Source organism: Bos indicus, chromosome 14, assembly GCF_029378745.1.
Source record: "Bos indicus isolate NIAB-ARS_2022 breed Sahiwal x Tharparkar chromosome 14, NIAB-ARS_B.indTharparkar_mat_pri_1.0, whole genome shotgun sequence".
Classification (NCBI taxonomy): domain Eukaryota; kingdom Metazoa; phylum Chordata; class Mammalia; order Artiodactyla; family Bovidae; genus Bos; species Bos indicus.
This window is the reverse complement of record NC_091773.1, coordinates 69,469,447-69,484,411: the sequence shown is the minus strand read 5'-3', so window position 1 is coordinate 69,484,411 and position 14,965 is coordinate 69,469,447.

Here is a 14,965-nt window from a genome sequence, read left to right as displayed (position 1 = left end):
TAAAAGTTCAGTTTTCATTCCAGTCCAAGGAAGGGCAATGCCAAACAGTTGTACTCATTTCACATGCTAGCAAGGTAATGCTCAAAGTCCTTCAAGCTAGGCCTAGGCAGTACGTGAACCTAGAACTTCCAGATGTACAAGCTGGATTTAGAAAAGGCAGTAGAACCAGGGATCGAGTTTCCAACATCTGTGGGATCATAGAAAAAGGGAATTCGAGAAAAATGTCTACTTCTGCTTCATTGACTACGCTGAAGCCTTTGACTCTGTGGGTCACAACCAAATTGTGGGAAATTCTTAAAGAGATGGGAATACCAGACCACCTTACCTGCCTCCTGAGAAATCTGTGTGCAGGTCAAGAAGCAACAGTTAGAACTGGACCTGGAACAACGGACTGGTTCAAAATTGGGAAAAGAGTATGTCAAGACTATATTGTCACTCTGCTTATTTAACTTATATACAGAGTACATCATGTGAAATGCTGGGCTGGATGAAGCTCAAGGTTGAATCAAGATTGTTGGGAGAAATACCAACAACCTCAGATAAGCAGATGTCACCACTCTAATAGAAAGTGAAGAGGAACTAAAGAGCTTCTTGATGAGGGTGAAAAAAGAGTGAAAACTCTGACTTGAAACTCAGCATTCAAGAAACTAAGATCACAGCATCCGGTCTCATCACTTCGTGGCAAGTAGATGGGGAAACAGTGGAAACAGTGATAGATTTTATTTTCTGGGGCTCCAAAATGACTGCAGATGGTGACTGCAGTCATGAAATTAAAAGATACTTGCTCCTTGGAAGAAAAGCTATGACAAACCTAAACAGCATTTAAAAAGCAGAGACATCACTTTACCAACAAAGGTGCATATAGTCAAAGCTGTGGTTTTTCCAGCAGTCATGTATGGATGTGAGTTGGATCATAAAGAAGGCTGAGCACCCAAGAATTGATGCTTTTGAACTGTGATGCTGGAGAAGACTCTTGAGAGTCCCTTGGACTGCAAGGAGATCAAACCAGTCAATCCTAAAGGAAATCAACCCTGACTATTCATTGGAAGGACTGATGTTGAAGCTGAAGCTCCAGTACTTTGGCCACCTGATGCAAAGAACCAACTCATTGGAAAAGACCCTGATGCTGGGAAAGATTGAAGGCAGGAGGAGAAGGGGACGGCAGAGGATGAGATGGTTGGATGGCATCACCGACTCAAGGGGCATGAGTTTGAGCAAACTCCTAAAAATGGTGAAGGACAGAGAAGCCTGGTGTGCTGCAGTCCATGGAGCTGTAGAGTCTGATGTGACTTTGTGACTGAACAACAATATTTATTAAGTATCTGTTATACTTTAAACTTAAGGGTCATTTCTATAATGGTTATTTTTAATGGCATTCTCTTAAAAATATAAAATTTCTTAAAAATTACTTTGGCATCTGAAGTAAGAAAATTTTTTTGCAACAATATCCTTCTACCAAATTTCAACCCTAGAAAGTAGAATTTTTAAGCCTTTTAACCAACGGTATTGCACTTTGCATCCACTCTAAATGTAGTGTTTGTCAAAAATAAGTTGGCAACAGAATTGCTTGGCTTGATAAAGTTATCCTTTTAATTGAGTAGTAATAGAAAAGGTAGTGGAAGTTGGTTGATGACATTGCTAATGCTATGTTGTCTTCACCATCCAAACCATTGTTACATTTGATTATTCACATTAGTTGAAATGATTGCTGTAAAGCTTTGATGGTATTAGCTAACAGTTTACCAAGGAAAAATGAGTACTGTAGTCAGTATCGCTTTAATCAGACTCACTCCAGTCAGCTTAATGTTTTGAGGAAATAATGTGCTTTACTCTAATTTTAGCTTTATTGAGATATAATTCACTTACCATAGAGTTCATCCATTTAAAGCATACAATTAAAAAATTAAGCTGAAGTTATACTGTTCAGTGGTTTTTGTTATAATCTTAAAACCATCACCACCATTTCCAGAACATTTTCATCACTTCAAAAGTTGCCCTGCACACATTAGCGATCACTCCCCTTTTACTCCTCAATCTCCCCAGCCCGAGACAACCACTAACCTACTTTTCTGTGTATAGATTTGCCTTGTGTGGGCATTTCACAAATCAGGTCATACATTATGTGGTCTTTGGTGACCTGCTTTTTTTCAGGGGACCTGTGAGGATGCCCTCCTCACCCCGCCTAGCCATCCCATTCTTGGCCATCCACACACAGGGACACTTGACTCTGCGTGGGCTCTGATTCCCTCCCTGGGTCACTCCCACTCCCGACCGAGCGCCCTCCATCCTGCTTTGACACCAGGCCTGAAGCCTTAACCTTGTGTGAACGCCCTTCCTTCTCAGTGTGCTTGGGTTAGGAACTCCGGCTCCAACTGACGCACCCATGCCAGCCTCCAGCTCCCCGCATGTGGACATCTTGCCCGCTCTGGGCTTCGACTCACCGCACCAGGCTGCCTACCCTCCTCACCCCATCACCACCCTCCCCAGTGCACTCTCCTCTCTGGCTCTGACTCCTTACCCCCACCAGGCTCCTCTGTACAGACCCCTCCCTGTCTGTGGTCCACCCAGTGGCTTAAGACTGAATGCTTAAAAGGAGAAGGGAAGGACCTATGCACACGATACCCCTCCTAGAAAAAGAAGAAAGGCGGGGTGGTGGTGAAAGCAAGCAAGCAAGCGAGCAGGGGGATATCTGAAACAACTCACCCGATGGGATGTACAGATACGAACTCTGAGCTGCTCTGGCTGACGGAGGTGTGGAGCCAAGAAGCAGTCCAGCCCTTGGCTTGCCCTCCCGCCACCTTGCTAAGACCCCTGGGGATTTGCAAACCCTGGCTTTAAACCAAGTCAGCTGACATTTGTATGTTGCCCAAGATAACCCACGTGGTTTCCAGTTCTTATTTAATGATGATTGGAAAATTGTAAAGTTATGTTCAGGGTTGAAGCTGAAGTTCTAATACTTTGGCCACCTGATGTGAAGAGCTGACTCATTAAAAAAGACCCTGATGCTGGAAAAGATTGAAGGTGGGAGGAGAAGGGGATGACAGAGGATAAGATGGTTGGATGGCATCACCGACCTGATGGACATGAGTTTGAGGAAGCTCCGATAGATGGTGAAGGGCAGGGAAGCCTGGTGTGCTGCAGTCCACGGGGTTGCAAGGAGTCAGACATGACTGAATGACTGAACAACAGATGTTCAGGGCTTTAGTTTAACTTATAAATAATCAACTTGTTTTAACAGTGCTGTGACCCTAAACCTAGAATAAGCTTGAGGGAGACCTAACACCTCAATTTCAATGAAGAATCTATGAATGGAATATATTGAATTTTAAGAGAGCTTTAGTGAAAGGAACCAGAGGAATGGGTTTGAAGCACACAATTCTCCAGAAATTATTTGAAAATTATTTCTTTGATATAAAAAAGTGGCTACTATTATACACAATTCTATATTTATATGTGAGCCAGGATGGTAAACCATGATATAATTTAAGAAAATTACATGAGTCACATGTATAAAGGTAATGTTGCTAATTAAATGAAAATAATTAGCAATATGTCATCAAGAAATAGGAAAAACATGCAAACTGCCAGGGGCAAGGACAATGAGTTTAAAAGAGATTATATTTTTAGAATATCTGGATTTTTTAAAAGACCAGCTTACTTTTAACTTGGTATAGTAAAGCATATTTTGGGATATAATGACTCAGTTTCACAGGTTTCTAGCTTTTAAAAGCTCTCTTCCTGAATTCAAGGAGAATGGTATTTTTCAGGGTCAAATTTACACACATCTTTTAATTATTGATTTTGTTAATATTTCACTTTGGGGTCTACGGAAGAACAGTTTATCTTGCTGTGGGATGACAAAGAGAAGAAAGCTCTTCTGAGTGAATAAATCGGGCATGCCAGCAGCGGTGATAATTGGAATGCTAGCAAAATGTAGCTCAGCCAGGGCTTATTCTCATTTCAAGTCATTCTGTGGCCTGATCTGTCATCAGATGAGTGGCTTTGAAGTCTGCTCCCAGGCTGCTTTGTTTGGCCTTGGAGGATAGCCACTAATTAGGACATTATGTATCTAAAGAATGCAGCTCTTTCCAAACCTTTGCCAGTTCTTAGAACAGCGAGCTTTGGAAGGAAAGATTGGGGTTTGCTCCCTGGCTCTGGAAGTTTGGAGGAAACCCAGTTCAATTGTGACTCAACTGCCTGTTTCTTGGGCTCGTTTGGGACTGGCTAAGGGCAGAAGGCGGCCTTATTCAGCCTTTCATGTCTCACACCGTGCCTGATACATAGTAAGCGCTCAACATCACTGCCTGTTGAAAGTGCGGTATGTCTCCCCTGGAGCATCCTCTCCTGGGAGGATGTTTCCTGAGTGTGCCCAGGAACACCAGGCCGCCTGCTCCAGCCCAACTGACTGGCTCTGAGGGCGTGCCGGCAGCGGGGCGGCCTGGCTTGTGCTCCAGCGCCAGGACGAGCCCATGTGGGGCTGCCCTGGGAAAGGAGTCTGTGCCCCTTCACTGTCTATGCCCCTCCTTTGCTGAGCAAGAGCCTTTCTTGGTTTTCACGTTTCTGCAAAAGAAAGTCACATAAGTTTTTCCTTTTGCAAGTGAGCTTTGGAAATTGAATCTGCTTTAGTAAAGGTGAAGAACTTGTCTACTTATCTTTGCTGTTGTTTAGTCGCTAAGTCATGGCCCAATTTGTTGCCACCCCATGGACTGTAGCCCACCAGGCTCCTCTGTCCATGGAATTTTCCAGGCAAGAGTACTGGAGTGGGTTGCCATTTCCTTCTCCAGGGGATCGAACCTGAGTCTTCTAAGCCTCCTGCATTGCAGGCAGGTTCTTTACCACTGAGCCACCTGGGAAGCCCCTAATTATGACCTCTTTGCTAATCTCTTAGGTTACTCAAATCCTTTTTCAAACCAGTCTAAGGATAAATACTAAGCTTCAGGCAGACTTCCGGTGGACTTCCACTGCCTCTCAGCAGGAAAAACTTTCCTAGTAACTTTTCTTTGGGAACAATTTGAATATGTATTTAAATTTAGAGGACGTACTGCTGTATTTTCCTATGAAATGAGAGGCCAAGAGCTGTCTCTTTATTGAAGCCGATGGCTGGATTTAGATCAGCAGAGGCCAAGACTGTGATCAATTGATATCTTCAAACTATGGCATATTATAGGGATGTATTGGGGATTACCAGGTGGCACAATGGTAAAGAATCCACTTGCCAGTGCAGGAGATGCAAGAGATTCGGGTTTTGGTCCCTGAGTTGGGAAGATCCCCTGGGGTAGGAAATGGCAACCCATTCCATGGACAGAGGGGCCTGGTGGATTACAGTCCATGGGGTTCCAAAGAGTTGGACATGAATGAGTGACTGAGCATGCACGCATAGGGATGTATGGTAAAAAATACCATCTTTTCCCAGGTTTTAAAGTTTTAGTTTCCATTGAAGGCTCTATGGCTGAAAAAAATTCAAGATCTTATAGATTTTTCACAAAATATTGCAGTGATCTGAATTTGAAAAATAGGAGTTTTAAAACTTGGTGTCACTCTTGTTTCTAAAAGCAAAAAAGAAAGTTGAGAACTGACTCAATAGGATTGAATTCCGTACAAGTAAACTTCATAAACAAAATCTGGATATAATATATTTCAATAAAAGAAACTATAATATTTTAAAATGTTTGGCACAAGCATGGAATAATCTCTGGATTATTGGAAAAACCATGTGACTACTGGAAAAACCATAGCTTTGACTATATGGACCTTTGTCAGCAAAGTAATGTCTCTGCTTTTTAATATGCTTTCTAGGTTTGTCATTGCTTTTCTTTCAAGGAGCAAGTGTCTTTTAATTTCATGTGACCGTCAGCAGTGATTTTGGAGCCCAAGAAAATAAAGTCTGTCACTGTTTTCATTGTTTCCCCATCTATTTGCCATGAAGTGATGAGACCAGATGCCATGATCTTTGTTTTTTGAATGTTGAGTTTTAAGCCAGCTTTTCACTCTCCTCTTTCACCTTCATCAAGAAGCTCTTTAGTTCCTTTTCACTTTCTGCCATAGGATGGTGTCATCTGCATATCTGAGGTTATTGATATTTCTCCTGGAAATCTTAATTCCAGCTTGTACTTCATTCAGCCTGGCATTTCACATGATGTACTCTGCACGTAAGTTAAATAATCAGGGTGACAATATACAGCCTTGATGTACTCCTTTCCCAGTTTGGAACCAGTCTGTTGTTCCATGTCCGGTTCTAACTGTTGCTTCTTGACCTGCATACAGGCCAATTTTGTGTAGTCTCCTTGTGAAAAGAAACTGCAAAGCAAATGACTTGGAATCTTAGACAAAAAAATTAATTGCCAGAAATAGGCAAGCAGTGTACATGAGATTATCAGGGGAGAGTGGGAAGAATCCAATAGGCATTCAAGAAAACTGACACTTAAGGGAAAGGAGAAAGACATATTGAAAAGGGGATTTAGGGGAGGGAAATTAAGAGTGTTCCTGAAGCCAAGAGAGGAGAGCGAGGATATCTGTAAGACAGTGATGTGATGTGTTATGGAGTCTCGGTTTGCTAGGGAAACCCAGGAAGGGAGGGATTTGACAGGGAGGAAGTGAAACCAGGCTTGGGTTGACAGAGAAGGAAAAAGCAGAGGAGTTGAGATACAGAAGGTTTTGCTGAAATAAAATACAGATGTGATGATGATGGCTGGAGTGAAAAATGGTGTCTTTTGATCACAGTAAGCTATCAGATTTAAGATGTCATAGGTAGAACAATTCAGGGTGATGGCAAGGTCCAGGGGGTGGCCAAGGGAAGGGCAGCCTAAATGCCGTGGAGCGGATTCTCTTTTGAGAGCAAAGAACTAAGACTGAAGCTACTCAGGACAATGGCAGGACTAGGGGTGGACAGGAAGATTGAGCAAGGTGCCAAAGGCTTCTTGAATGAGGACGAAGAATGATGCGGGTTGGCATCTGACATTGACAGAGGACAGTATACAGGCTAGTTCCGCATCAGCATGAATGGGTAAGCTGTCACTGGGAGCCGACAGTGTGGTTCTCCTCCCGCTCTTGGGTCCAGTCTGCATGAATGGCATCTCCTTGGGAAGGTGACAGGGGAGGAGTGGTGGCCTTGCAGTGATGAGCTGGGACTCGTTTAGCCCGAAGAGGTGAAGGGGAGACCCACTGTGACATGGTTGTGGGCAAGATATAGTTTATCATGGAATGAAGTTCCAGAGGGCTCGTGGGGAAAGGTTATGGAGAGAAGGGAGCAGGCGGAGGAGGTGATCAAGGACAAGGAAACTGAGAGCTCTTTGGAGGTTAGAGTGTGTCTAAGAGATCCAGTGGTCATGTATGGATGTGAGAGTTGGACTATAAAGAAAGCTGAGCGCCGAAGAATTGATGCTTTTGAACTGTGATGTTGGAGAAGACTCTTGAGAGTCCCTTGGACTGCAAGGAGATCCAACCAGTCCATCCTAAAGGAAATCAGTCATGAATATTCATTGGAAGGACTGATGCTGAAGCTGAAACTCCAGTACTTTGGCCACCTGATGCAAAGAACTGACTCATTTGAAAAGACCCTGATGCTGGGGAAGATTGAAGGCGGGAGGAAAAGGGGATGACAGAGGATGAGATGGTTGGATGGCATCACGAACAGGATGGACATGAGTTGGAGCAAACTCTGGGAGTTGGTGATGGACAGGGAGGCCTGGCACGCTGCAGTCCATGCCATCGCAAAGAGTTGGACACGACTGAGCAACTGAACTGACTGAAGAGGTGACAAAGGGACTCCCATTTTGTCTGTTGACCAAAGATGATGAAAACCTGGTGCTTGGAGGGAGTGGCAGACTGCAAGTGATCCAAAGGATGAACCCAGAATCCCCCTAGGAGATGGCAGGGGGCCTTAGGTCTTTCTGGAAGGAGACAACCTTCCTTGGACAGGAAAGGAAGAGTTTTCGCCAGAGGGAAGGGCATGTTCAGAGATACAGAGAAGAGGACACTTCATGCTCCAGGGGCCATGATTAAGTAGCTCAGTGGGAATGGGACATAATGAGGAGAGAGGAGGAGAGAGAAGGCGGGGAGAGAGAGGAGACTTTCAGAACATGAGGTTCTGACCCTTGTTGCACTGACCCCAGCCTGCAAGAGGAAGAGGTAAATATTAACATGGACACTAAGGAACAGATCTTTTTGTTCGTTTTGCTTTTTTAGGACCTAACGTAAGCAAGTAGATGTAGTCGCTGTTTGTTATCTTTCCTTTTTATAAATGGTGATTATCAACTGTGGTGTTGGAAAAGACTCTTGAGACTCACTTGGACAGCAAGGAGATCTAACCAGTCCATCCTAAAGGAAATCGGTCCTGAATAGTCATTGGAAGAAGTGAGGTTGAAGCTGAAACTCCAACACTTAGGCCACCTGATGTGAAGAGCTGACTCATTTGAAAAGACCCTCATACTGGGAAAGACTGAAGGCCGGAGAAGGGAACAACAGAGGATGAGATGGTTGGATGGCATCACTGACTCAGTGGACACAAGTCTGAGTAAACTCCAGGACTTGATGATGGACAGGGAGGCCTGGCGTGCTGCAGTCCATGGAGTCGCAAAGAGTAGGACACAACTGAGCCACTGAACTGACTGAACTGATCAACTGTGATAAATCTCTTGTATTAACAATTGAATTTAAGATCCTGTACTCACTTAGACACCAAATATATGCACATCGTTGGTGTTGCTGTGGCTTCATCACCTGACAGTCCTCAAAGGAGACACTGATATTATTAATAAATTTATTCATGCCTGGGCTTCTTTAATTAAAAATCCTGGGAATAAGTAATTCAGAAACACAAGGACAGACTAGAGAAAAGGAAGAAAGTATGGACCCAAGGTAGGATTTGAGGCTCTGAAGTGCAACAGAGATTGATGCATTCAGTTCAGTTCAGTTCAGTCAGTCACTCAGTCGTGTCCGACTCTTTGCAACCCCATGAATTGCAGCACGCTAGGCCTCCCTGTCCATCACCAACTCCTGGAGTTCACCCAAACTCATGTCCATCTAGTCTGTGATGCCATCCAGCCATCCCATCCTCTGTCATCCCCTTCTCCTCCTGCCCCCAATCCCTCCCAGCATCAGGGTCTTTTCCAATGAGTCAACTCTTTGCATGAGGTGGCCAAAGTACTGGAGTTTCAGCTTCAGCATCAGTCCTTCCAAAGAACACCCAGGGCTGATTTCCTTTAGGATGGACTGGTTGGATCTCCTTGCAGTCCAAGGGACTCTCAAGAGTCTTCTCCAACACCACAGTTCAAAAGCATCAATTCTTCAGCACTCAGATTTCTTCACAGTCCAACTCTCACATCCATACATGACCACAGGAAAAACCATAGTCTTGACTAGACAGACCTTTGCTGGCAAAGTAATGTCTCTGGTTTTCAATATGCTGTCTAGGTTGGTCATAACTTTCCTTCCAAGGAGTAAGTATCTTTTAAAATCATTTAATTTCACTGCAATCACTATCTGCAGTGATTTTGGAGCCCAGAAAAATAGTCTGACACTGTTTCCACTGTTTGCCCATCTATTTCCCATGAAGTGATGGGACCAGATGCCATGATCTTCATTTTCTGAATGTTGAGCTTCAAGCCAACTTTTCACTCTCCTCTTTCACTTTTATCAGGAGGCTTTTTAGTTCCTCTTCACTTTCTGCCATAAGGGTGGTGTCATCTGCATATGTCAGGTTATTGATATTTCTCCCGGCAATCTTGATTCCAGCTTGTGTTTCTTCCAGCCCAGCGTTTCTCATGATGTACTCTGCATGTAAGTTAAATAAGCAGGGTGATGATATACAGCCTTAACATACTCCTTCCCCGATTTGGAACCAGTCTGTTGTTCCATGTCCAGTTCTAACTATTGCTTCCTGACCTGCATATAGGTTTCTCAAGAGGCAGGTCAGGTGGTCTGGTATTCCCATCTCTTTCAGAATTTTCCACAATTTATTGTGATCCACACAGTCAAAGACTTTGGCATAGTCAATAAAGCAGAAATAGATATTTTTCTGGAACTCTCTTGCTTTTTTGATGATCCAACAGATGTTGACAAGCTGATGTCTGGTTCCTCTGCCTTTTCTAAAACCAGCTTGAACATCTGGAAGTTCACGGTTCACGTATTGCTGGAGCCTGGCTTGGAGAATTTTGAGCATCACTTTAGTAGCGTGTGAGATGAGTGCAATTGTGCAGTAGTTTGAGCATTCTTTGGCATTGGCTTTCTTTTCGATTGGAATGAAAACTGACCTTTTCCAGTCCTGTGGCCACTGCTGAGTTTTCCAAATTTGCTGGCATATTGAGTGCAGCACTTTCACAGCATCATCTTTCAGGATTTGAAATAGCTCAACTGGAATTCCATCACCTCCACTAGCTTTGTTCATACTGATGCTTTCTAAGGCCCACTTGACTTCACATTCCAGGATATCTGGCTCTAGGTGAGTGATCACACCATCATGATTATCTGGGTCATGAAGTTTTTTTTTGTACAATTCTTCTGTGTATTTTTGGCCACCTCTTCTTAATATCTTCTGCTTCTGTTAGGTCCATACAATTTCTGTCCTTTATCGAGCCCATCTTTGCATGAAATGTTCCCTTTGTATCTTCTAATTTTCTTGAAGAGATCTCTAGTCTTTCCCATTCTGTTGTTTTCCTCTATTTCTTTGCATTCATAGCTGAGGAAGACTTTCTTATCTCTCCTTGCTATTCTTTGGAACTCTGCATTCAAATGGGTATATCTTTCCTTTTCTCCTTTGCTTTTTGCTTCTCTTCTTTTCACAGCTATTTGTAAGGCTTTCTCAGACAGCCATTTTGCTTTTTTGCATTTCTTCTCCATGGGGATGGTCTTGATCCCTGTCTCCTGTACAATGTCATGAACCTCCATCCATAGTTCATCAGGCACTCTGTCTATCAGATCTAGTCCCTTAAATCTATTTCTCACTTCCACTGTATAATTATAAGGAATTTGATTTAGGTCATACCTGAATGGTCTAGTGGTTTTCCCTACTTTCTTCAATTTAAGTTTGAATTTGGCAATAAGGATTTCATGATCTGAGCCACAGTCAGCTCCCGGTCTTGTTTTTGCTGACTGTATAGAGCTTCTCCATCTTTGGCTGCAAAGAATATAATCAGTCTAATTTCGGTCTTGACCGTCTGGTGATGTCCATGTGTAGAGTCTTCTCTTGTGTTGTTGTTATGACCAGTGCATTCTCTTGGCAAAACTCTATTAGCCTTTGCCCTGCTTCATTTCGTACTCCAAGACCAAATTTGCCTGTTACTCCAGGTGTTTCCTGAGTTCCTACTTTTGCATTCCAGTTCCCTATAATGAAAAGGACATCTTTTTTGGGTGTTAGTTCTAGAAGGTCTTGTAGGTCTTCATAGAACAGTTCAACTTCAGCTTCTTCAGTGTTACTGGTTGGGGCATAGAGTTGGATTACCATGATATTGAATGGTTTGCCTTGGAAACGAACAGAGATCATTCTGTTGTTTTTGAGATTGCATCCAAGTACTGCATTTCGGACTCTTTTGTTGACCATGATGGCTACTCCATTTCTTCTAAGGGATTCCTGCCCACAGTAGTAGATATAATGATCATCTGAGTTAAATTCACCCGTTCCAGTCCATTTTAGTTCACTGATTCCTAGAATGTCGACGTTTACTCTTGCCATTTCCTGTTTTACCACTTCCAATTTGCCTTGATTCATGGACCTAACATTCCAGGTTCCTATGCAATATTGCTCTTTACAGCATCGGACCTTGTTTCTATCACCAGTCACATCCACAGCTGGGTATTGTTTTTACTTTGGCTCCATCCCTTCATTCTTTCTGGAGTTATTTCTCCACTGATCTCCAGTAGCATATTGGGCACCTACCGACCTGGGGAGTTTCTCTTTCAATATCCTATCATTTTGCCTTTTCATACTGTTCATGGGGTTCTCAAGGCAAGAATGCTGAAGTGGTTTGCCATTCCCTTCTCCAGTGGACCACATTCTGTCAGATGCATTACGAGTTGGTTATTAGATGTGACAGTTTCAGAGTGGTCCACCATTTGGATGTTTAATCATTCTCAATATTCCCTGGGTTTCTTTGTGATTGCTCAACAATTGAATATTAACTCATCAGTTCAATTTTTTTTTTGCCCTTTTAAAAATAATAACAGAGTCTATAGATATTGAGCAGTTCGGTCATATTTTAGGTAAAGGATGGATTATTCTACCTCCTTATCATCAACTTGTCCTTGGATGTTCCCTGGGAGTCCCATGCAGTGATAAAAACTGTTTTTCTCGCTCTCTCCTGTTTGTGAGATATGCCTTCCTTAGCCTGCATATGGGATGTGAGATAAAGGCACATGGAAATGTGCGTTCCGACGCATAAGTGTGAACTGGTCAATCTTGGGTGGGCTCATGCGTTGGTCAGAATCCAGGATCGATTCTTTTAAACTCCAGTTTTGCCCCTGCTGTGAGGCGGCAGGTGAGCAGGGTAATGGAAGTTTGTGGCTGGAAGGGTCAGGTCATCTGACTTACTCTGTAAAGTTGAGGAATTTGGGCCCTGGTGGGGACTTGCCCAAGGTCACCTAGAGCAGTGAGCTGGAGGCCCACAGAGAACTCAGCTTCCTAGTTTCGTGATAGCCATTTACCAGGCAGGATCAATCATTTAGGCACCAATGTAACCTTGATATAAAAAATGCTGACTTGAAGATGCGTCATTCATTTACAATGAATGTTTTAATGAAAAGGACAGAGCGCAGGAGGAGGACTCATCATTAATACTGGGGAGCGGCCTCTCCTAACGGCTCACCTCCCCCACCTGGATGGTTCTGGGGTTTGGGTGCAGGTGGGCAGGGTGTAGAGAGACAGCAGCCCCTCGAGTGTGTCTGTGCATGGGGTTAATTTCTACACTAGCACATGAGGCAAATGTCCAGCAAACTTAAGGCTTCTTCTGAAAATCTTTTAGGAAGAGACTGGCTCACAGGCTCTCAGTCAAGACAAACAGGCTCGAGTTTCCCCCGCTATTGGCTGCTTCTTCCTTTAAGCACAAAATGAAGTCCCTGGGTTGCACTCTGGGGGCCATGGTGTACCCCAAACACATATTTCAGATAGTGAATCATGAGATGTTCCCCCATGAGAGGCCTCAGGGGTCTGAGCCTGAGGAACAAGGAACAGCAGCCTCAGGTCCTAGAGAGGCAGCAGCATCTCTATGCAACAAAGATGGAAAACTATTGAAAGGTCTTTAACTGAGTCACAATTGACTCTGACTCATTTGAAAGCATATTTGCCTATGTCATGCCACCACAGACTATCATTTTGTTGAAACCAATACATTCCAATATGACAGTCACATAAATTACATTGTCCCACTCTTTAATATTTCTTCCTCCCTTCTCTCACGTTCTCCCTTTCCCCTCTTCACTTTTTGTCTCCAAACTTAGCTTCCCTCCTCAACCCTCTGCACCCCCTGCCCCAGCAGAATTCTTTTAACTCTCTCTCCTCTGAAAATTAGAAAAGACCCTGAGGCTGGGAAAGATTGAAGGCAGGAGGAGAAGGGGACAACAGAGGATGAAATGGTTGGACGGCATCACTGACTTGATCGACATGAGTTTGAGCAAGTTCCAGGAGTTGGTGATGGACAGGGAAGCCTGGCGTGCTGCAGTCCATGGGGTTGCAAAGAGTCAGACATGACTGAGCGACTGAACAACAAAACCCCTAAAAATGGTATCCATTTTCTATATCACTCTTTTTTTCCTTATCACTCTGCTCCTCCAAACTTATTAATTGCAGCTTATCTCTTAGATGTAAGGATAAGGTTCTTTTTTTTTTTTAACTTAAATTTTTTAAATGTGCTTAATTTGTGTCTTTTTAGGCAAAAGAATATTGGGTGAATGCCCTCTCCTTTATTTTTTCCTCTTTTCAGTGGATGCTAATTCCCAGCTGCTCATTTATTGGCTGTGTGACTGGACACAATTTTCTTAACCTGCTTCAACTTGTTTCCTCTTGTGGGAAGAAGGGATAATAGTAGCACTTTCCGGACAGAGTTGTTTTTAAGGAGTTCATCGTTCAGCAGATGTTTAATGAATAGTTAAGCATGAGATGATCAGTGTTTTAATTTACTGCTTGTATTTTAAATAACATGCAAATATCTGCTGCCTAATGATAAAGAATATTTTTATTCATTTAAATTTCACTTTGTTTCATTCCCACAGTATATGTGAATAAGGTTTGTTTAAGAAAACTATTTTAAATAAATAGATCTCCTCATGGCTTTTAGTTTTTAATGCATTTTATGTTTTGGAGTGTTTCAGGTTCAGAGAAACATTTGAGAGAAAGTACAGTGCGTTCCTATATGCCCCCTTCTCCCCGCCATACACATTCTCTCCCACCTTCAACACCCAGCTCCAAGGTGGTATCTTTGTTACAGCTGATGGACCCACATTGGCCTTTTATTTTTTTAACTAGGTTACTTGTAAGGATAGATTGTTTCTTAAGGTAGTCATTTCTGTATTCCATGAGGCATCCTAAAGCCTCCCTTATCCGGCATTTAAGGGAAGGGTAGCGGGTCAATGGGGCCCAGCTGCACACCAACCTTTTATTATCTATTCAAGATGCAGGAGCTTCTTGGAACTGGATGGATGGTAAGAATAGTACAACCAGTGTATCCTGTCTGACTGCCCCCTTTCTTTTCTCTTCTACTTCGTGAGGTTCTTTAAGGGCCTTGAAATGCAGAAACGCAGCCCAAACCCAACAATGGGTGGGAGACAAAGCCAGCTTCAGAGATGCCAGCGTGTAATGCCGAGGGGACGTGGGCAGAATCCGCCAACAAATAATAACACCAGAGGCCATTCAGACTGAGTTCCGCGTGGGAGTGGCGAATGGGTAAGGAGCGTCCCCACCAGCCCTCTTCATTCTGCCTGGGAGTCCAAAGCCAACCAGGCCAGGCTGGGGAGCATCCTGGCCTCCCGTTACTGTTTC